The following is a 22,228-nucleotide window of genomic DNA, read 5'->3' on the forward strand; positions in this document are numbered from 1 at the left end:
AAGCGTTTTCTGCAAAGTACTCACTTGGGGTTACCTGTGCTAAGCCAGTTTGATCATAGTAGGGGACATTCTGCATTTCACCCTGTTTTATAAGCAACTAGGAGTCTTTCAAGTTAATTTATGGACTTGACATTCCCTGGGTTGCGACATTCTAGGAGCTGTACCGTAACAGATCCTTTCTTGTCTTCTGGCCCTCCTCTGTGTTGTAACCTGCACTATGTAGCTCAGCCAGAAGTTCACGGACACTTTAGACTTTTAAAATAAGATGTAAAATTGTCAAGTCCCATTGTCACTGGCCCTAAGTCACTTTTAAAGATATTTAGGCACCTAACTCCCATTAATATCAGTAAGAGTTAGGTGCCTAATATCTTGAGAAATCTGGCACTTAGGATCCTAGGACTCACTGACAAAGGGCTTGTCTACACACAAAAGTTGTACCTCTTTAACTATACTGGTATAGTTAGAGAGTTATGGCCCCTTTAGTGTGGACAGACAGATATTAGCATATGAATATTTTATACCGATGCAGTAATTCCTACTCAGGAAAGAGAATAAGATGTGCTGATATTAGTATTTTATACTGGTATTACTGTATCCACACTCAAGGTTGTACTGTTATAACTATGTCAGTAAAAAAAATCAGCCCCTTAGCTGAACTAGTTATACTGGTAAAATGTCTGTGTGCAGACAGACCTCAAGGCTCCTAAGTTACTTTTGGAATTTTTCTGCAAAGTTGCTTCTGTGCTTTTGAAAGTTTAATCCTAAGTCTTTATGATTAAACTTTAACAGTACCCATCACAAACTTTTTCTCATAATATTGTAGTTTGAACGTGTCTGGGCAAATGGCCATATTAATTGTTTATTGGGTCTCCCAGCTTCTCAACTCTGTCCATGTTAAGTGTGAAGGGTTATTCTCTTGTGAGATCAAGAGCCAATAAAGCAAACTGCCTCCCTCATCCTATTTTGCTTAAAATACTTTCCACAGCCGCTAAACATCTCATGTTTATCTCAATAATTTGCATCAAAAGCTATGTTGCATCCCCATGTTTCGCAGTTACAACAAATGTTATATATACGATCTCCATTAGGCCTGAGATGTGGGCACAATGCTTACGTTACAAGAGAAACTTTTAAAAGAGTCTATGAAGCCTGTGTAGGCTCATCGGCTTCTCCAAAGAAATCACAGGATCTTTAGCATGTCTAGAAGAACTAAATGCCAGAAGTCACCCTTAAAAATTACTTTGCTCACTCTGAAAAATTTTATCTTTGCAGAATGGGTTTGAGTTGCCTTCAGCTGAAGGGTTACTGAAGCATCTTAATTTTTATTGCCACTATACTTCCTCCGCTCCCAGATCTAATCACTATTGTTTAAGCTCTAACACAGCTATTATATGTCTGGAGTTGACATGAGAGCGGAGGAGAGAAGAGCAGACTGTCAAAACTAGCTGTCAGTGTAGATAGGGGGTGTGTGAACTTGAAGTAATAACTGGAATATCCACAACATCTGCTCAAAGATTTTGGAGAATTTGGCCAGTTGGCAACCTCCCAGTCCCAGCTAAGTGGCAATATTTAATATCAGTCAGCTCCCTTTGTCTTTCATCTGTACACATGATATAGTGTCAGGTGCCAGTACATTGGAGAAAAAAGCTTTAAAGTTACAGGGGAAGATTTAAAGCTGACAGTTCAGCCAAAGAATGATTGGTAATGACGATAGTTACTGTATACAGAGGGCAGGCATGGTTGAGAGAATACTTAACTGAGGCCCTTGTAGATGCAGGGTTCTATGAAGACAACTTTGACCCTTGAGGGTGATATGTTTTTCATGTAGAGAAGTAAATGAGATGGGTAGATAAGGTGCATATTAATAGGAATAGTCGTATGTCATTGTTAATTAACCACTGTTTTCAATTTGAGGTGACAGGACAAACTGAATATATGGTCTTCACAACAGAGATCCAGAAACATCTAGAATATTTAGAATGGAGCAGTGTGGTGGATAATGAATGCCAAGGCCACCAACTTTGTAGGCCAAACTCACCCTCTGGTTCATGTTTATGTAAATCATATCTCTGTGCCCAAGGCTGAGCCACTGTGGGGCCTCCTGCCTTCCCTTGGGTTTCTATCAGTCAAGGAAGGAGCAGTAGCTTAGCGGAAACTTCACCCTCACCTGACATCATTTGCTCATCTCTGAACCTTGGATTTAGGAGATTAAGTTTATAGCTGTTCATTTGCTGTATTGCCAATTATTTGTTTGTCCCCTTTACCTGCGACCCATTACCCCTAAGCTGCTTAACCTCACTCTCCTGATCATTGTGCTTTTGCCTTTGTTCTCTTCCTCTTTTCTCCCATTCTACCTGCTCCGTTTCCCTCTCTCTTTTTCAACTCCCCTTTCTTACTCTAATAAATCCTTTCCTTTTCCCACTTCAGCAACAGTGAATGACACCTCCACCCCCTCAAGCCACTGAAACTGGTTATATATAATATATATCACTGGTATATATAATTGATATAAAAATAAAAATGCCTAACATTTTCCTCCACTGCCCCCAAAAGAACTAACAAGTTTTTGCACTTGTCAGTCTGGTCTCATTGCTTGGGTTTTAGAGACTTTCCCCTGGCCTTTTGGCTTTGTGCTTTTGAACTATAAGATCTTTGTGAGTAATCATCCTGTAATGCCTTAGTCAGGTCCTTGATATTATCCCTTATGTCTTGTTTACACTAAATTGTTCTTTTTTTCTAGAGTGTCCCACCCAGTTTAGTTCCCCTAGTGGTGACAGCAATAATGGAACCTTAATGTAGACAAAGTGAAGGTGTTTCTAACAACTGTTCCATCCAGACCTGTTGTGAGTCGTGTTTAGAAGACATGATGGTGAAAATATGGATAGCCACCAGGCATGCTATTTGTGCTAATGCCCCAACCACTCTGTGTAGCAGAATCAGTGGTTGGTATGGTGGGAAATTTTAAGAGATAAAGGTCAGTGGTAGACAAAGTCAGAGAATGTCACCTACTGAATCTTCAACACTGCTTCCCATAGTAACTGGACTTTTGTTTTACAGGACTCCCATCTTAGCACCAATTGGGCCCATGTCCTGTGAGATCATACCTCAAATTTGTGACATATAACCACCTGCTGTCATTCACTCTTCATCTCTAGTACCATAATGCAGGGATTGGCAATAAAATATAAAAGGGGTCAAATGTTCTTGTATTTTTAATGATTCATAACAGTGGTCAGATTTTCCTTTGAAACCAGTCTATGTATAGTTTTTACTGTGTGTGTGTGTATGGGTGTGTGTGCGTGCACGTGCACACACACATTCTCTGTTTCACATAATTTGTCAAGTTTTTTTGGAAAACAAACTTTCTGCTTGTCGAAATCACTGCTTCATGCCTCACAGCTATTCTTGGGTATCAGGAAAGAATCTAGCTGGAATTAATCTGACTCCACTGACATCTTGCTGACAGACATATCAAAAGGGCTGGAAAGGATGTCATAATCTTTGGTTATGTAAATCTCTGAGTCGAGATTGCTCTGAGGCAAACTGCAGAGCAGATGATAACGCAACCCTCCTCTAGTACATCAACAATCATTTTGACAGATGAATCTGAATGCTAATATTTCAAGAAAAACATTTTGGGGGAGAAGGAGGCATTGTGTGCTGTATGGAAACTTATCAGCAAAATACATCTTAATATCAGTAAAACACAGTTATTTTTTTTCTACTCACTTTAACAATTTGTTAAAGGAAAGGAAATTTCTCCTGCTATATTCCCTCTTCTGCCTACCTCTTCCCCACAAAGAAAATAGCACATGAAATGCAAAGATTAAACTGACTCAGATGTTGAGGCTTACCTAGTGGCTTCATGGTGTTGCTGAGCATGGTTATGTGCCAGACTCAGGTTGGATTCTTGAGCATGTTTGAGGCTTTCCCTGGTTCAGGAGAATGGAGACTGCTGGCAGGGCAGTGCACTCATGCCACTGAAGGACATCTCACATCATTCGGTAGCAAGACTCCGGCTGATGATGGAGGAAAATAACAGTCATCTGCCCCCTCCTTTAGCCTGAAGGGTGACACCCATGATATGGGACCATCAGAGTTAAAGGCTATAACAGGGATCAGCAACATTTGGCATGTGGCCCGCAGCCCCCATTGGCCTGGAGCGGCGAACTGGGGCCAGTGGGAGCCACGATCGGCCGAACCTGCAGACGCGGCAGGTAAACAAACCGGCCCGGCCACATGCCAAAGGTTGCCAAACCCTGCAATAAACAGTGACGTCCAGTTGGGGAAGTAGTGGATGTGGATGCTGGCTAACTGTTTAGGGAACTCATGGAAAGAAGTGTCACAGCAGAGCCTGCTTACATGGAGCCTGGTTGTGGCTTTCAGCCACTGTTCCATATTTGATGGTGCTCCCTAATGGGAAGGGAGAACTTACCTACTGCTGTATGATTTAATCAGTGCAGCATGACCTTCCCTGTGCGCTTGGCCAGTTTGACTGCCTTGTGTAAAAGGGAAAGGACAGCTATGGCTGTTTCTATCCCTGAGCTCTTTCACTTGGCTGGCACTCACTAAGATGCAAATGTGGCATTCCCTGAGGTCAGAGGAAAGGACCGTGCTTGTGCCCCACTGAGGAAATCCTCAAACGAGAAAAACAATCAAATCTACATGGTTTCTTACACCTTCCAGCTGTGCGCATCAGTGCAAAGTCTGGGCACAAATGGCCATCCTTTAAATAGATCAAGATGATTAACTGTGTCATTTTAGTGCATCAAATAAAAGAAAAACATGAACAGAAATATAGAAGTGGGGAAAAGAAATGAAAGGTAAATGAATTTACATGCAAGACTTAAAACCGGCTGTGTGAAAGATTTTTCCCAGAACAAAAGTCCCACATCAAAGATACCACAAGAGTCGTCATTCACCCTTGTTGTGCTTCATGCTTACATCCAAGAGATAAAAAAGCTTTCCTGTAATGCACATTTTGATTTAAGATGGGTTCAGTGTAGGAGTACAGGTATAATTTACAAATTCTCTGATCTTGCTTGTTTTTCACAATCAAAGTCAGCCAAGTTAATTAGTATAATTTATTTTCATGAATAATGAAACTCCAGTGGTTCAGATTTTTGGATCAGAAAAGTATCCAAAATCTAGAGAATTTTAAATCCATTGTAATTCTTTTATCTGCCTTCTTTTATGTTATATTGTAATTTGAGACATTTTGAACCTCTTTGGTCTTCAAAACTGAAGAGCTCATAAAAGCAGACTTTCTCAAGCGATTTCTTTTACTTCTGTATCTGTGCTGCAAAAGTAGACCTCTTCTCATAGGACTTCAGCCCTTATCTCTCTGTATTGGCATGAACCAAGAATCAAGGTGGTGGGCAAAAATTAAAACACAGTGAATAGTACTGAACTCTTTTGAATATACTAAGAGATTTAGGCCCAATCTAGCTAGAAGATTGTACTCAGATCACTGCTGTTAACTAGTGTTGACTTCCAAGAAAATTTTGTCTAAGCAGTGAATGCAAAATCAGTGCAAAGTTTCAGGTGCACAATAACTGGTCACTAGTCTATTCCCTGGGTACTCAAGAATAGTACTGTGCACTGATGTACAGTAGTACCTTAATCCAAGGGTATCAGAGTGATTTATCAGAGTTAATACTCATTGCCTCCTGTCAGGTAAGGAGCTTAGTACTGTTATATGTGCTTTACAGATGGGAAGGTTGAGGTACAGAGAGGTTGAGGGCCAAATCCTATAGGGCAGCACCTAGCATTAGTAATTTGGCTGGACCTGGCACTGAGCAGATGCTCAGGAGGAGTTAGGAGAAGGAATACTTCTCCAGTAGGTATAGCACAAAGGCTACTGCAGCTCGTGACACTTCTTGGGGCACCCAGCACCGTGAATCACCTTATTATTACCTGCCTCCAGTATGAGGAAGTCTTGCCTGTACTAGCTGGGTCTTAGCTCCCTAACACAACCAGCCTGTCAGCTACTCAGGCACTCTGCTCTGGGCTACACCAGCCCTGTCTTTGTCCTGCAAGTTGAACAACAGATGTACCCAGGTGCACCCCAGATGTACCCAGGTGCACCCCAGCTCCCAAGTCCCTTCAAAGTGTCCCCTTTGAATAGTCCCTGATCACTGGATACCCACAGAAATGTCTGATCGTCTGCTCCCAAAGGAACCGTGTACCCCAGTTTAACCTTAGACCACCCGTCCTGTATCACACAGAGCACCGGAGCTCAATATAAAACAAAAGGAAATGTATTTAAGGAAGAATAGTGATTCAAATAAAAATCATTGTGAGAGATGGGAACAAATTGTTACATATAAAACAACATCATGACATGCTCTCTAAAGACTAAAATTAACTAACAAGGTGTGCCCTATCGCCTACAAGATAGCTTACCCCAAATTCTTTCTCCAGCTTTCTTTACCAGCTTGTCCTCACAGATTGAAAGAATGCTTTGTCTTTTTCCACCCTCAAATATGCCCAAACAGACTGTTGATGTTCACCTCAAAGTACGGTCGGCCTGCCACTGTTTACTTCTTCCTGGTAATTTCCATCTGAAGTCTCCACTAGCTCTTCATTACAATGACTTAGAATGCAAGTAGACTCCTACTGAATAACATATAATATACCATGGTCCACCCTGGAGATCCATGCCTCCCATCCCCAGTCTGGAGGAGTGTGTCTCAAGAGATGCTTCCTTTGAGTGGCCTGCTTTTAACTACAGATGTACAGGGCAGAATTTTCAGCATATATCCATAATTCCTCACATATTTTCCATACATATCTCTCTCTCAATGGTTATGATATCCAGTGTGACACAGACTTTCATTGTGACTAGCTTTTGGAGAATGCAGGGGATCCCTGTACACTGTGTACTCCTTTTCTGGGTCACATAGTTCAATGGTTCAAGTAGCCTCCACAGTTCATTACTCAGCCCAGTGTGTGGACAGAATCCTTTGGTCCTACCCTGTATTTCTCCCTTGTTGTGCAGAAAGTCCTTGTGTAGCAAGGCTCTATACTACCCATGTGGTTAGATGTTGATAGATGTTTGGCTGCATGTGTGTTCCCCTTGTGTGCCACCCCAGTCCTGCGCAGACAGCTGGCATGGCAGACCTCAAGCGAACCACCTAATGACCACAAGATCCATTAAGGGACAAAGGCACCCAGCCAGGTTTATTGTTGACAAAGCATGGTACTAGTATCCCGCAGACTCTACCAGACCACTCTACCAGTGAATGGCGGGACTTTCCATTCCTCCCTAAGGCCAGACAAAGATACTCCCTCTGAGATGCATCTTTATACCCGATACAAACAAGTTAGTACTGCCCCTTTGACAAAGTTAGTTACTGCCACGTGATGTCGCTAGTTATCACCCATCTTGTTCATGTTGGTTCAATTAAAACATCTCTATTACATACTGTTATCCTGACCTTATCTTTTAGGAGGGGTCGCTATGTTCTTGTTATCCTTGGGGAATGTTTTTGTACTGCCCTTGATATCTGGATGTTCTGGTACCACTTTATATCAGGATGTGTTTGCATGAGCACTCTGTGACTAGCATTTCTTAGGAATGTGTATTTCTGCAATATCAGCCATGTTCTTGCCAGATTCTGTGAACAGGTCCTGCCTCATACCAGGCCTCTGATACAAGGGGTTATGTCTCAGGCTGTCTTCTTACTACAACCCATAGGGAGTGGAATTCCTGTGCAAGCACCCTCTTATTTCTAACCACTCCCCTATATCATGGAAACCCTTCAGTTCCACTGCCAGGGGATCCTCTGTTATTGAGGCGGCAGGGGCAGGATTTGCCTTTGATTGAATGCCCAGCGTAATTTGCAGTGTCCAGAATAGACCCCAGGAGCTCTGTCTCCCAGTCCCGCAATCAGCATAAGACCCCAGTGAGTGACAAAGCATTGTGACAAGCCATTTGCAGTGGCTCTTCTCTTTGTGTGTCACTAATATCCATTTTTAACATCCTTGCCGGTTACACAATTTATTTTTACCTAGATGCTGCAGTGAAGTAAGTTTGTTTTACACTACGATCTCAGTGTTTGTATGAGGGGGGCAGGGGAAGGGTAGCAAAGGCATTACTGTTCCCGTATCTTGAATCTAGAATCCACTGAAATGCATAGTTTTTATCAAGAGTGCTGTTACTTTTTATTTTTAAAGTTTTTTTGCAGCCCTTAAGGGCTCAGATTTGCTGAAGGGCAAAAGAAGTTAAACATACTATTTTACATGTTATATTTGCCATCATTTCTTTTTTGTTCATTGATGGAGGCAACGCCATTAAGGACCTACTAAACAAACCTGGATAAATGATGGCTAATTTCAAATGAGTGAAAACAAGTACATACCTGTTTGGGAGACAAGTCACCTTGGATGCCAACTGTTGTTCTCAAAGGGGTGTTTGTTTTTTATTCTTTACAGCAACTGTATTCTGAGCCTCAGAAAATTCTTTAAAATCATGTCAATAATGATGCTTTGTTGTGAATCTATAAAGCAACACAGAGGTCACTGCCTTGTTATTGCCTTCTGCCTTCCTAGAGGTCTTCCAGCCATCCTTAGGTACAACAAGTGAACTCAGTCACCTTGTAAAGAAACAAAGGGGATGTATTAGTGGAGATGGTTGATTTCTTTTCTAATTTTTAAATGCAATTTTCTTTGGAAATAGCCAAATGGGTAGTGGGGTAGTTGGCAAAGACAAACTCTTTCTCCTCTAATTATACCTTTCATTAACATCTTTCTCTATTTGTTTTTTGCTTGCAGGTTTAATGTTGATACCCTCTAGCCGGAGAGTTCACAGAGGGTGCCTGATGACTGATGAGGGAGATTTTTCTTTAGCTCTAGAGGCAGGACTCTGAGGATCTGAGGTTTCTCAGTTCAAGCCCCACCGGGGGGAGATTTCTCACAGAGGGGGCTGGATCTTACAATGATCTGGTGTTATTTTCAAGTGTCAGTGTACCTCTCACCTCTGTGATGTTGACTTGAGAAGCTGAGCTCATGGCACCACAATGACACTGGAACAAATCCACTGGGTTACCAAAGATTGGACTGAAAAAAACAGCAGCCACACAACCGTACTCCATGGCAGCAACAATGGTGAGTGTCAGGACACTGGTGTTGTAATAGTGTTGTGAAGGAATTTTGTAACATTATGCCTGTCAGATTTTCCCCATTGGCAGCTGTACGGAAATGTACAAGCAGTGCTTTTTTCCTGTTCGCTTAGCTGAAGCAGTGCACAGAGGTGGTGACGCAGCACTCTTGGTTTGCTAGGAGCTGGATTGCGGAAAGATGAGAGCATACTGGGCCCTTAAACCTCTCGGACCAAATCCTGCTCCCCTCTCCTGTTTAAACAGACCTCTTTAAATCAGTTGTGCGACTTGCTTAGTAAGGAGATCAAGATTTGTCCCTCTATTTGGGCAATGTATTGGCCTGATTTAGGATTTAACCCAGCCTTTTCGCAGCTATATGACCATTATTAATTGCTCCACTGTATGGCTGTCCATTGTATCTGGCGGTGATGTCCTGGCATTTTATATGTTCTCTTGTGGCTATGCCTATATTGTGCATGCAGTCTAACGTGATCATAGATCTTTCAATTTAACCTTCTACGTACCTGATGGCCTCTATAAATCAAGGCTCTGATTCTGCAGTTGATAGCATGCAGGTAGATTGCAGTGGGTATGTAATGTCGAAGTAAAAGGATTTGTGTGGAGAGATCATTAGTAGTAGGCACAAAAACGAGACTGCAAAACTGCACCCACATTAAAAAGGGAAAGCAGTTCTGAAATTCTGGACCTACCTGCATAACCAACAGCACGTGCTGATAGAAATTAGCCACAGAATTAAAAATATTGCCCTCTCCATCACAAGCATATTGGGAAGGATGCTCTGGGGACACGGGTTGCATAAATATAATAAGGGGCACATGCTGCTGAACAGAGAGTGGACAGGATCTGGATCGTACTCCCACCCTGGAACGCAGCTCTGTGGGTGCTCTCCGTGCCTCGCCACACAAAGCTTTGAGAGAGACAAGCAGACATAGATCTGGCGATTCGGTGCCTGTGGATTTGCCAGCCATTCTCCCCTGTGAAGTGGGAAGCTCTTCCTGTGCAGAGCTGCTCCAGAGCTGAGGTGACAACAGTGGCTGAAGAGTGGTTCTGCTGCCACTCAGGTTATGTCTACACAGCCCATGGCAGCGAGCCTTCCAGCATGGGTTGACAGACTTGGGCTAGTGGGGCTGGCACTAGCCTTCTAAAAATACCTGTGTAGACAGAGCTTTGAAGTTGCAACTTGGGCTAGGGGGGGAAAAGCTCATTAGCATTGTAACTGAGTAGATGAAACTGACCAAAGACAAGCTTCATGGAGGAAAGCAGAGAAAAAGCAGACTTTAAACCCACAGTCAAAGGCATTTTTTCACATTAATCTTCAGTCAGTGTTGACATAAATAAAGTTGTACATAACGAGATCTTATCCTCATTAACTGTAAGAAAGGTCATTTTAGGTAGCATGTTGCAGCATATGTCACATTAGTGAACAAAGTGGCCCATCAGAGGTAAAAAGGATTTAATATCTTTGGGATGTCTCATTAAATTATTTTGTTTTAAATCCACATTGTAATCAGAAATTGACCTTTACAATAAGAGAAATAGCCTCGCTGACATTCTCATGATAGGGATAAAAAGAAATTCAGTCTCAGACCGCAGCATTGTACAGTTTATCCATGTAATTGCTATTATACAAGTCAATAAATCAATCAATCCTCTTATAAAAAGAAAAAAACAACAGCAAGAGAATTTATCAGATGAACCTCTAGATCATGATAGATGTTAACAATGTTTAATAATTAACAATAATTAACATTTCATTTCTATAGCCCCCTTTAAGCAGAAAAATCTCAGAATGATTTATACCTTTGTCACGGAGTCCCTGGGTGATGCTCTGGAACTGCTCCCTACATAGCCAGTCTCCAGGACTCTGGGGAAGTCTCCTCTCTGTAAGCAGACGGTCTGCAGGGCAAAAAGCTCACACAGCTTCCACCTTCCTGGGTCTGACCTTGGAGCATTCAGCATCCTCTGTCCCTCCATGCGCTTCCCACAGCCAGTCCGCCCAGGCGGGGTCCTGGGGAAGCCAGAAGGTCCTGCACCCCAACTTCGCAGACAGACATGACCCTCAGCCAGCCAGTAAAACAGAAGGTTTATTAGACAACAGGGACATGGTCTAACACGGAGCTTGTAGGTGCAGAGAACAGGACCCCTCAGCCGGGTCCATTTTGGGGGGCAGTGAGCCAGACAACTCCTCTGCACTTCACTCCATGTCCCCAGCTAGCCCCAAACTGCAACTCTCTCCAGCCCCTCTTCCTCTGGGCTTTGTCCCTTTCCCAGGCCAGGAGGTCACCTGATTCCTTTGTTCTCCAACCCTTTAGCTCTCACCTTGCAGGGGGCAAGGGCCAGGCCATCAGTTGCCAGGAAACAGGGTGTCTGCCATTCTCTGTGTCCAGACCCATGCACACACCGGCCCTCTAGGGCTCTGCAGCGATCATACACCCTTATCCCACCACCTAGATACTTAAGAACTGCATAGGGGAAACTGAGGCACCCCCACAATATTCAGGGGAAACATTAAGAACAGTCCCGCTTCGTCACATCTCTACCCACTTCAAGACTGAAATGAGCGGGGTCACTTTAGCTGGTGACCTGGGGAAGTTCGAAGCCATCAACGTTCCCATCGATGCCCCAGCATCTCTCCCGTTCCTTGGTGGGAATTACACCAGGCCCTTCCAGTTTCACGCCCTCCCTTAGGTCGGGGGTGGTCGATAGCACTCGCACGCCGCATGTGGGAAGGTTTATGCTGCCCGTGCTCTTTTGCCACCCAAAAGCCCCCAGGGGTCAAACTGGGATTGGGTCTTCTCCCAGCGCTCCAGTCTGGAGGGCTGCAATTCGGGCTCTCTTCGTTAAGAGCCCCCATCTTGACCTGGGCCACATACGGTTCACTTACAGAACTAGCATGAAGACATCCCTTTCTCAACAACCTTGTCTCCCCAACAAGCTGGCCAAACACAGCCACTTGGTTTCTCTTAGATCAGTCAGAGTTTTGCCTGGATCCAAGACTGTAGGCCAGATTCTTATTTGTGCACCAGTGAAAAGAGGCTGGATTCTAGTTGTAAATGGCCAGAGGGAAATTCTCCTGGGTGAGGGAAACTCCTCATTGGCATAATATTTGCTCAGGCAGCTTCAACACCAGTCACCTCACTCTCACTTGATGTAAGGGATGTATTGGGGTATTGAGGGGATGAGGAGGAACCTTATGCCAGCATAGTAATTTAGAGGAGCTCCTAAACTGCTGTAACTGATACCAGGACTGAGCCACCACTGGATCGGGGAGATATGACCATAGCCCCCCTTTCTCTTCTGTCAAGTAGAAGAGGGGAGAATTGAGCCTGATTGCAGGGACTACTCACTAAAGTACACCCTTTCTTTTCAGAGATGTTTTATACGTGAAGTGTACAGTGACGCCTATAGCTAAGGACGAATAAGCATCTCCATTCTAAGGGGTCATTTTTCTGTTTCTTAGAACTTTTTTAGTGTTACATCTTCCTGGCTGACATTTCGCAGTCAGGGAATACCTTTTTTTTTTTTTTGGAGGGACGGAAGATTCAATCTAAACTGTCTTCATCCATTTTTCATTAAAGTGAAAAAATTATGGGCTTTCCAGTATTACTGAATAAAAATGTTTATAATGTTGTTAAACAGATCTAGCAGGAAGGTGGTAGACACTACAAACTTCAAATTGGTAGGTAGGTAGTTCCTAGTTGCAGATGTGCCTTTTGTTCAGCTGATTAAAAACTGATGGTGATTTGTCAAAGTTATGGGAAATTTCAAAAATATTCTGTGTGCTTATGTATTGTATTTTGTGACACAATCTCCAGTGGTCTGCCAGCCTTCTATTTGTTCTGGGCATGTGTGCTTAGTTTAGGAAAGTTTGTAGGTGGTGCTATGTATCTCTTTATGCTCAGTGGAGATGTGCAGAGTAGGAGACAGGCTTCAAAACAGGCCTACCTTCTTTTATGTTATGTAGAAGTAGAGGTAGTTAAAAATGGGGGAGAAATTACTGAAAATTTACTTGAAAAATGTATCCTCATTAAAATGTTTCAAAAGTTTATATGTTTTGATCAGCTCTGAAGTTTGTTAAAAGAAACAGAATGCATTTTTAGCTAAAATGTGCACCAAAAATTGGTCAGTTTTTCATCCAAAAATTCAAAATTGGAAATATTTTGAAGTGACCAGCTGTATATAGATGAGTTTGCATGGTTCCTGTCTGATCAGTTGCACATACCAGACAGTATGGGGCATTCTGCTGCAGTCTAGCAAACATTTAAACATGGTGGAATTTTTTTCCTTCTTCATTTTTTTTAAAGATGTAGGAAACTCTGTTAAAAATATCTATAGGTTACAAAATGAAGCACTCAAAAAATAAAGCATTTTATTCCATGATATCATGCTGCTTTTACTTGGGAGGACCTTTGCCTCATCCAGTTTTCATGATGGAAAGTGAATTAGGCATAGCTGTATAGTGAATGGTTTAGGGTCCCGAGCACCCTGGAACTTCATGTATTGTATGGTATTTTGTGAATGTGATGGTGTCCATTGCACCCTTTTGTCATTCAGAGCCTGGTCAGAGAATCAGAGAATCAGAGAACTGGATGCAACCTCGAGAGGTCATCTAGTCCAGTCCTCTGCACTCAAGACAGGACTAAATATTATCTAGACCATTCCTGACAGGTGTTTGTCTAACTTGCTCTTAAAAATCCCCAGTGATGGAGATTCCACAACCTCCCTAGGCAATTTATTCCAGTGCTTAACTGCTCTGACAGTTAGGACGTTTTTCCTAATGTCCAACCTAAACTGCCCTTGCTGCAATTTAAGCCCATTGCTTCGTGTCCTATCCTCAGAGGTTAAGAAGAACAATTTTTCTCCCTCCTCCTTGTAACAACCTTTTATGTACTTGAAAACTCTTATCATGTCCCCTCTCAGTCTTCTCTTTTCCAGACTAAACAAACCCAATTTTTTCACAACCTATTAAAGTCAATGGGACCTTTTCCACGGACTTCAATAGCCTTTGGGTCCAGCTCTCACTGCAGAACATGTATGGTGTGTAGTGAATGGGACAGGAATCCACTGGAAGAATTAACATGCCACTAAGGTACTGCATTTAGTGTCTTTCTTTTCCTGGCTCTGCCACAGACTTGCTGTGTGACCGTGGGCAAACCACTTCATCTCTCGGTGTCTCATTTATCCATCAGTAAAAAAGGGAAAACTGCATCCTGAGCTCCCAGGGGAGCTGGTTGGAACTCAGAATTTAAATGGAACCATACATTGAGTAATAAATGGAATGAAAATGAGAAGATTCAAAATTTCCCACAGAACAGTAAGTCTGAAGAAAGATCTAAATGTTTTCTTTCAGTTTGTCTGGAACAAAACAAAGCAGCCGCTGCCCTGACTCCTGGAGATTCTTCACACTGTCCCCCAGGGTCAGGCCGGGGAGCCTGATGGAGTCAGGGGCAGGCAGGGGTGTCGCAGCTCTATAAAGAAAGAAAAACCCTTCTGTATCCTGAGCAGGATTTGGCTGGTGTGCAGTAATGAGATACGGGGCCACTCACTGGGCATTGAGGATAAAATGAAATATTTCATAGTTGCCTCCTTTGGTGAGCGCCGTGCAGCCTGTGCCCTGCATGAGGCAGGGTTCCAGAAGAGCTGAGTATGCACCAGCAGCCTGATCTTTGTCACCGTTTCCTGACTTCTGAGCTTTCCATTGTGAAACCTGAATGTTCTTTTCATGCAGTTAATTTCTGTAAGTAATGTATAGAATATCCAGAATATCTGCACAGACTTTCGGATGATAAAATGGTGATCAAAGTGGCTGAGGAGAACTCTGAGCAGGGTCTGTGACTTTTCCTGCTTGTCACTGGTTTGAATTTGGCCTAGGAGAGAAGTAACTGGAAGTTGTCATCTCTCAGCTTTTTGGTAGCTTATTTGAAAATGATTTTTTATTTGTATTTCTTTTTATTTATACAATGCCCACCCTGCTGTGCAGGCTTATAATAAATACATACATACATCAATAATATATTTTAAATATTGGTAGTTTTAGTCCAGAGTTCATAGTGGTACTATGTGCATATCATACTTTCCCAGCTCTATCAGTCTGCACTGATTGACAGACCCAGACAAGTTGCCTGAAAACTGAACTGTTCTCTGATTCTCAAAGTGATTGCTCTGGAGCAGAACTGAGATTCATACGTTGGATAGCATGTGGCAAGTTTTCCCCGTATACTGTGTAAATGCTACTTCTGTCACTCCAGCTCCAATTAAGGGAGGTTAGTCTCACTCCAGCCCTTGAGTGAAAGGGCCAACTGCCTCAAGGGTACCTCAAGCAGAGCAGTGCTGGGGAAGGGCAACTCCGCAGGCTGAGGCCTTGTTAAAGGCCCACGGAGGTACTGGGACTGCAGAGGTGCAGCCCAGAGATAGGCAGAGGCAGCTGGTCCAACCCCCTTGCCAGTGATGAGTGGCTATTACAGACTGCAGTTTGCCCCAGAGAGAGGGAGCTAGATGATGACTGGCAGTAGCCACTGAGGCAAGGTGGGTATAGGGGATTGGGGTTCCCCCGAGAAAGGGAGACCCAGAGTGTGGGGCGCTGCTGCGGGGCAGTACCCCAAGGTAAGGGGCAACGGGGTCTGGGAGGGACACGGGGCCTGCGACAGGCAAGACACCAGCCAGCAGGCGGCACTCCGGGGTGGGAAAAGAGCTAATTCCCAAGGTAATCAGCAGGAGGAGCCATGGCAGTGAGTGCTCGCCCTGCTACAGTTACCTTTCACAAGCATTAAATTCACTTTCCAATGTTGTGTAATAGAGCATGATCCCTTGGAAGGTTATAGCAAATATATACTCTCTTATAGTGTGTGTGTGTGTGTGTGTGTGTGTATAGATAGATAGATATGCACTATTCTATGCTATGCACGTTCCATGGATCATTTTGATACTGTGGCTATCTTTGGTAGAGTTTTAGGATGGTAATGCAAGATGCTGTTTTCTATATTTTAAGCCTATGGAGATATAATTCTCCTTCCTATATGTGCAAGTCCACAGACCCAAATTACAAAGCAATGTTTCTGGAAAGAGACTGTCCCTGGCTATATCTCACACAACCACCCACATCTAAACTCACTAGGATCCTTGTCATATTGGAAAACCAGAAACTAGATTTAATGTACATCTGCATTTAATTTCTCTAGTTAACAAACTGAGCACATGCTCTCTAATGGTTTAATTAACTAGGATTTCATGCCTTTGAGTGCTGCCATTGAGCTGCCCTGCTTAGGATGAAGATTCTTCACTGAAGTCCAGGTACAGAGCACCAGAGCACACACTCGCCCCCCCCCCCCCCCCCAAAAAAAAACAAAAAACAAAAAACACCATCTGTTGCACAAAGGGAGTTTTTACCCTGTTGCACTCCAAGAAAAGGGGAAATATCAAATTGTATCTTAGATGTTTAAATAATTTATTCCTAAATTTTTGCTGGGATCGTGAGTGCAGGTTATAACTAAGACAGTCAAATCTTTTAAAATTGTTGAATTAAACTATGTAATTTTACGGTTAACAATAGCATTTCAGGTTTCAGAGTAGCAGCCGTGTTAGTCTGTATCCGCAAAAAGAACAGGAGTACTTGTGGCGCCTTAGAGACGAACAAATTTATTAGAGCATAAGCTTTCATGAGCTACAGCCCACTTCATCGGATGCACAGAATGGAACATATTGTAAGAAAGATATATATATATATAGACATACAGATAAGTTGGAAGTTACCATACAAACTGTGAGAGGCTAATTAGTTAAGATGAGCTATTATCAGCAGGAGGAAAATCTTTTGTAGTGATAAATAAGATGGCCCATTTAGACAGTTGACAAGAAGGTGTGAGGGTACTTAAGGAAATAGATTCAATATGTGTAATGACCCAGCCACTTCCAGTCTCTAGTCAAACCCAAGTTAATGGTATCTAGTTTGCATATTAATTCAAGCTCAGCAGTTTCTCCTTGGAGTCTGTTTTTGAGGCTTTTCTGGTGCAAAATTGCCACCCTTAAATCTTTTACTGAGTGGCCAGAGAGGTTGAAGTGTTCTCCTACCAGTTTTTGAATGTTATGATTCCTGATGTTAGATTTGTGTCCATTGATTCTTTTGCGTAGAAACTGTCAGGTTTGGCCAATGTACATGGCAGAGGGGCACTGCTGGCACATGATGGCATATATCACGTTGGTAGATGTGCAGGTGAATGAGCCCCTGGTGGCGTGGCTAAAATGATTAGGTCCTATGAGCTATTTCTTTAAGTTACGTACCCTCACACCTTCTTGTCAACTGTCTGAATGGGCCATCTTGATTATCACTACAAAAGTTTTTTTCTCCAGCTGATAATAGCTCATCTTAACTAATTAGCCTCTCACAGTTCGTATGGTAACTTCCAGCTTATCTGTATGTGTGTGTGTGTGTGTGTGTGTGTATATATATATATATCTTACTATATGTTCCATTCTATGCATCCGATAAAGTGAGCTGTAGCCCACGAAAGCTTATGCTCTAATAAATTTGTTAGTCTCTAAGGTGCCACAAGTACTCCCATTCTAATAGCATTTCAAACTTTTAACTTTATATATACATTTCAGAGTAACAGCCGTGTTAGTCTGTACTAGCAAAAAGAAAAGGAGGACTTGTGGCACCTTAGAGACTAACCAATTTATTTGAGCATAAGCTTTCGTGAGCTACAGCTCTCCTTACAATATGTATGATAATCAAGGTGGGCCATTTCCAGCACAAATCCAGGGTTTAACAAGAATGTCTGGGGGTGGGGGGTAGGAAAAAACAAGGGGAAATAGATTACTGGGGAAATAGGGGAAATAGATGTGCAGGTGAACGAGCCTCTGATAGTATGGCTGATGTTATTAGGCCCATATCTAATAACATCAGCCACACTATCAGAGGCTCGTTCACCTGCACATCCACCAATGTGATATATGCCACCATGTGCCAGCAGTGCCCCTCTGCCATGTACATTGGTCAAACTGGACAGTCTCCACATAAAAGAATAAATGGACAGAAATCAGATGTCAAGAATTATAACATTCATAAACCAGTCGGAGAACACTTCAAACTCTCTGGTCACGCGATTACAGACATGAAAGTTGCGATATTACAACAAAAAAACTTCAAATCCAGACTCCAGCGAGAAACTGTTGAATTGGAATTCATTTGCAAATTGGATACAATTAACTTAGGCTTGAATAGAGACTGGGAGTGGCTAAGTCATTATGCAAGGTAACCTATTTCTCCTTGAAGAAAAGGAGTACTCCTTTTCTTTTTGCGAATACAGACTAACACGGCTGTTACTCTGAAATATTTCTCCTTGTTTTTTCCTACCTGCCCCCCCTCCTCAGACGTTCTTATTAAACCCTGGATTTGTGCTGGAAATGGCCCACCTTGATTATCATACACATTGTAAGGAGAGTGGTCACTTTAGATAAGGTATTACCAGCAGGAGAGTGGGTTTGTGTGTGTGTGTGGGGGGGGGTGAGATAACCTGGATTTGTGCTGGAAATGGGCCAACTTGATTATCATACACATTGTAAGGAGAGTGATCACTTTAGATAAGCTATTACCAGCAGGAGAGTGGGGTGGGGGGAGGTATTTTTTTCATGCTTTGTGTGTATAAAAAGATCTTCTACACTTTCCACAGTATGTATCCGATGAAGTGAGCTGTAGCTCACGAAAGCTTATGTTCAAATAAATTGGTTAGTCTCTAAGGTGCCACAAGTACACCTTTTCTTTTTATATATACATTATTAGCTTAACATTTATTTGTTAAAATCCCCAACTATTTTCTTTCCTCCGATACTTTTAATACTTGAGCTCTTTAAATAGATCATTAAAAATCTAATTTACTTTCCAATACTCATGCTGTTTGTTTGGTTTTGGACCATGAAAATAAAGTAGTCAGTTTCAATTTTGCTTCTAGTCAATTTCTGATTAGATGCACTGCATTGTTGCTGCAGAAAAAAATGTATAGGTGGTAAAAATTCCATTGGATTTTTAAAATTAATTTCATGGAAACATATCTGCTGGATTTAGCTTTATAAGGGTTTATTCTTCCAGTATCTACATTTTAGGCCACATTTAACCTGAGAGTGTCCATTTAGCAAGAGCTGTTCAAAAATATGTGCATGCATTTGTGTATTTACAGTTATGCATACCCAATTTGTGTGGCAAATACCATGACTCTGTGCAAACTGGATATTTGAAAGCACACTTGGCCAGCTAAGTACCTACCTGGCCATGATTATGTGCGAGTAATACCAAATTTGCAAACAAAATCTCAATATTAATATACACAAATTGAAATGTATCAAAACATGGACACATATTATTGAAAACGTGGTCATTAGAACTTGAATATTAAGCCAACTTTAGGCTTGATTCTACAAATGCACAATCACACATGACCCTGCAACAGTGGCACTTCTCCTACAATAAAGTTATGGATGGATGGATGTATTTGCATGATCAAGCTTGAATTTCCACTTTGGTGCACTGACTTGTGACTGGATTGTTCTTATTGCTTTCCCTGGATTTATACCTGCAAGTAGCATCCATGTTGACAATGAATGCTGAAGTTGGATGGATGATACTGCTCATAAATAGTCCTCACCAAAACAAGTGCTGGTTTTGAACTCCCTATTTAACCAATTCAGAATCAAAGGAACATTTCTGGGAAATGCATGTGTCAGCTGTTGAATAGTGTTTTCCAAGCTATATCATTATAAATGTGCAATATCATTATATGCTTAGACTGGCTTTGTAATTTTGTTCATAGTCACATAGGAGAATTTATGTTGATTTGACTAATATTGATGGGGGGGGGGTAGGGGGGTATACCAACAGTTTTCTGTCCTTTTTTAAAGCAAAAATATTTGGAGTCAGGATTATAAACAGCCCATCAGAAAAGCTGTCCTCTATGTCAGCCAGTGAATTATATCACAGCAGGGATGTATTTCAGAATGACAAGATCAGGAGAGAGGTAGGAACTGCCAACACAGTATATTTCAAAAATAAGGTACAGATGTCAGATGTCCCCAGTCTTGACTTGAGCCTCTGGGGGCAAATCCCATCTCTTCAACCTCGGAGTTCTCCAGCTCTGGGTGCTGCATGCCAGGTAGAGGGGTGGCCAGGCCAAATTTGAGTGGTGCTGCAATCCCGTGCATGCACCCAGATCAAGTTGGCAAACAGTGACAATTTGCAAAGTGAAGTGCTGGAGCACAGTTCCTTGCTGCATTTCAGGTGCTGGAGTGCCGTTCTGGACCTCTCCGGGCCTGGCAGCTCTGAAATAGTGGATAAAAGCTGTCTTGTACTGATCTAGTATTGGACAGGAAATTTTTTATTTAAATAAGAGACAGGCTTTATTATATGGAACTGCTGGCAACCCTGGCCTGAGAGAGGGACTGTCAGATGGTTTTGCTCTGAAATGTTACAGTCCAAGGACTGATTCTCACAGAAACGTTCCCCTTTTTTAAAGTAAGCTTATACTGACTTTTAAAAGTTCCTGAGAGCAGCCTTTCTGACTATCAAAAGAAAAAAGAATAATGAATAATCTGGATCCTTATAACTTCCCATTCTGTCCTCTGAAGCCAGTCAAAGGATTATTTTTCTTTCAGAGCCCCCACATCTTGCTATCACTTATCCTGCTTTCATAGTTGCTGCTTTGTTTTTCTCTGAGCGATCTGATTTGATCTAATCTGTTCTGTCTTCTTATATTGAAATTAACAAGCCATATACCCTGAGGCATAGGCCATATCTACAATAGTGAAGAACTTGAACATGAGGTCAATCAACTGCACAAAATACATCACACAGTTATTCCAAGCCTCATGCTGTGTCTATAATTGCCCCTTGTTCTGTCATTAGAGCTCCCCTACAAGTCATTATTTTGAGTCAGCAGAGCTCCAGGGAGCATTCAGCCTGATGGTTAGTATAGAGCAGAATAGATAATATAAATATCTCCCAGCACAGAAATACAAGGAGCAGGTATTTAGATTAGATCTCATAAAGTTTGCAGCTGTTCAGTCCCTTTATGAATCTAAAGTAAAACAATCATCACAAAACTTTCAATATGGGTTCTTCTTCAAGTATTCCCATGAAGCAGTGACTCCATAGCTGACGGCGTTCCAAAGTAAATGAGCAGAAACCGGACAACATACGCTCTATTAGAGTTTGCAAACCTGCTTTCAAGATACATTTTAGCCTGAGAAACACAAAAGACATTTAGGCAGTATAAGACTTTGGGTTTAAAAGTTGCTTTATAATATTGTTGCATAGAACTTTTATTTTTAAGCAAGCTGAGCATTCATAAAAGGTGCCTGTTAAAATCAAAGCCATCTTTTATCCACAGAAAAAGTGTAGCATGAGCAGCTGTGGTTCAAGTTTCCCTATTCTGCCAAGGTGCCAACAGATTCTAAGGGGGTCTATCCCTGCAAATGAGAGGAGAGTTCTGCCTCCATGTCCATTTAATCCTTGGTCTCTCCGAAGCACATGTTAGTAAGGCTGCCAGTTTTGATGTTGGTTTTAAACACAGATATGCAAGACAGCTATGCCTTGGGTGAAAGAGATAATTTCATGGGGGCTATCAAATAGGACAGTCTTAGATTTAGACTCCCCCCCAAAAAGTGTTTAAGTCCCAGTTTCAAAAGCAACATAGACACCATAGGAGCCTGTCACAGGGAAAATCAATGACATCTAGGCTTGTAAACACCTAAATTACCTGAAAAAGTCATTAAGGCCCTTTTGAAAATTTTACTCTAAGCCTACAAAATCCCCAGGTTGTGCACATTTTGTCTTCGTGAGAAATGCCACAGATTCGTTAATTTTAACTGGTGCAATGTCAGACTTTGGTCTGATTTGAAAACATTCAAAGCGGCCCATGAGATTTCAGTCTAAAAATAATAGCACAGATTTGCTGGTGAGATGGATCTTCATATCATGGTGTAATCATACTCATAACAAATGGGTCAATAACAGTGACAAAGCAAATCTTATAAATGAATTATGAAAGTAGTTCATGTGACCTGTGAGCTTATTCCTCCACATAATAAGTACCATTTTTCACATTTCAAAAACAAGCTAA

This window comes from Lepidochelys kempii, chromosome 8, assembly GCF_965140265.1.
Source record: "Lepidochelys kempii isolate rLepKem1 chromosome 8, rLepKem1.hap2, whole genome shotgun sequence".
Classification (NCBI taxonomy): Eukaryota; Metazoa; Chordata; order Testudines; family Cheloniidae; genus Lepidochelys; species Lepidochelys kempii.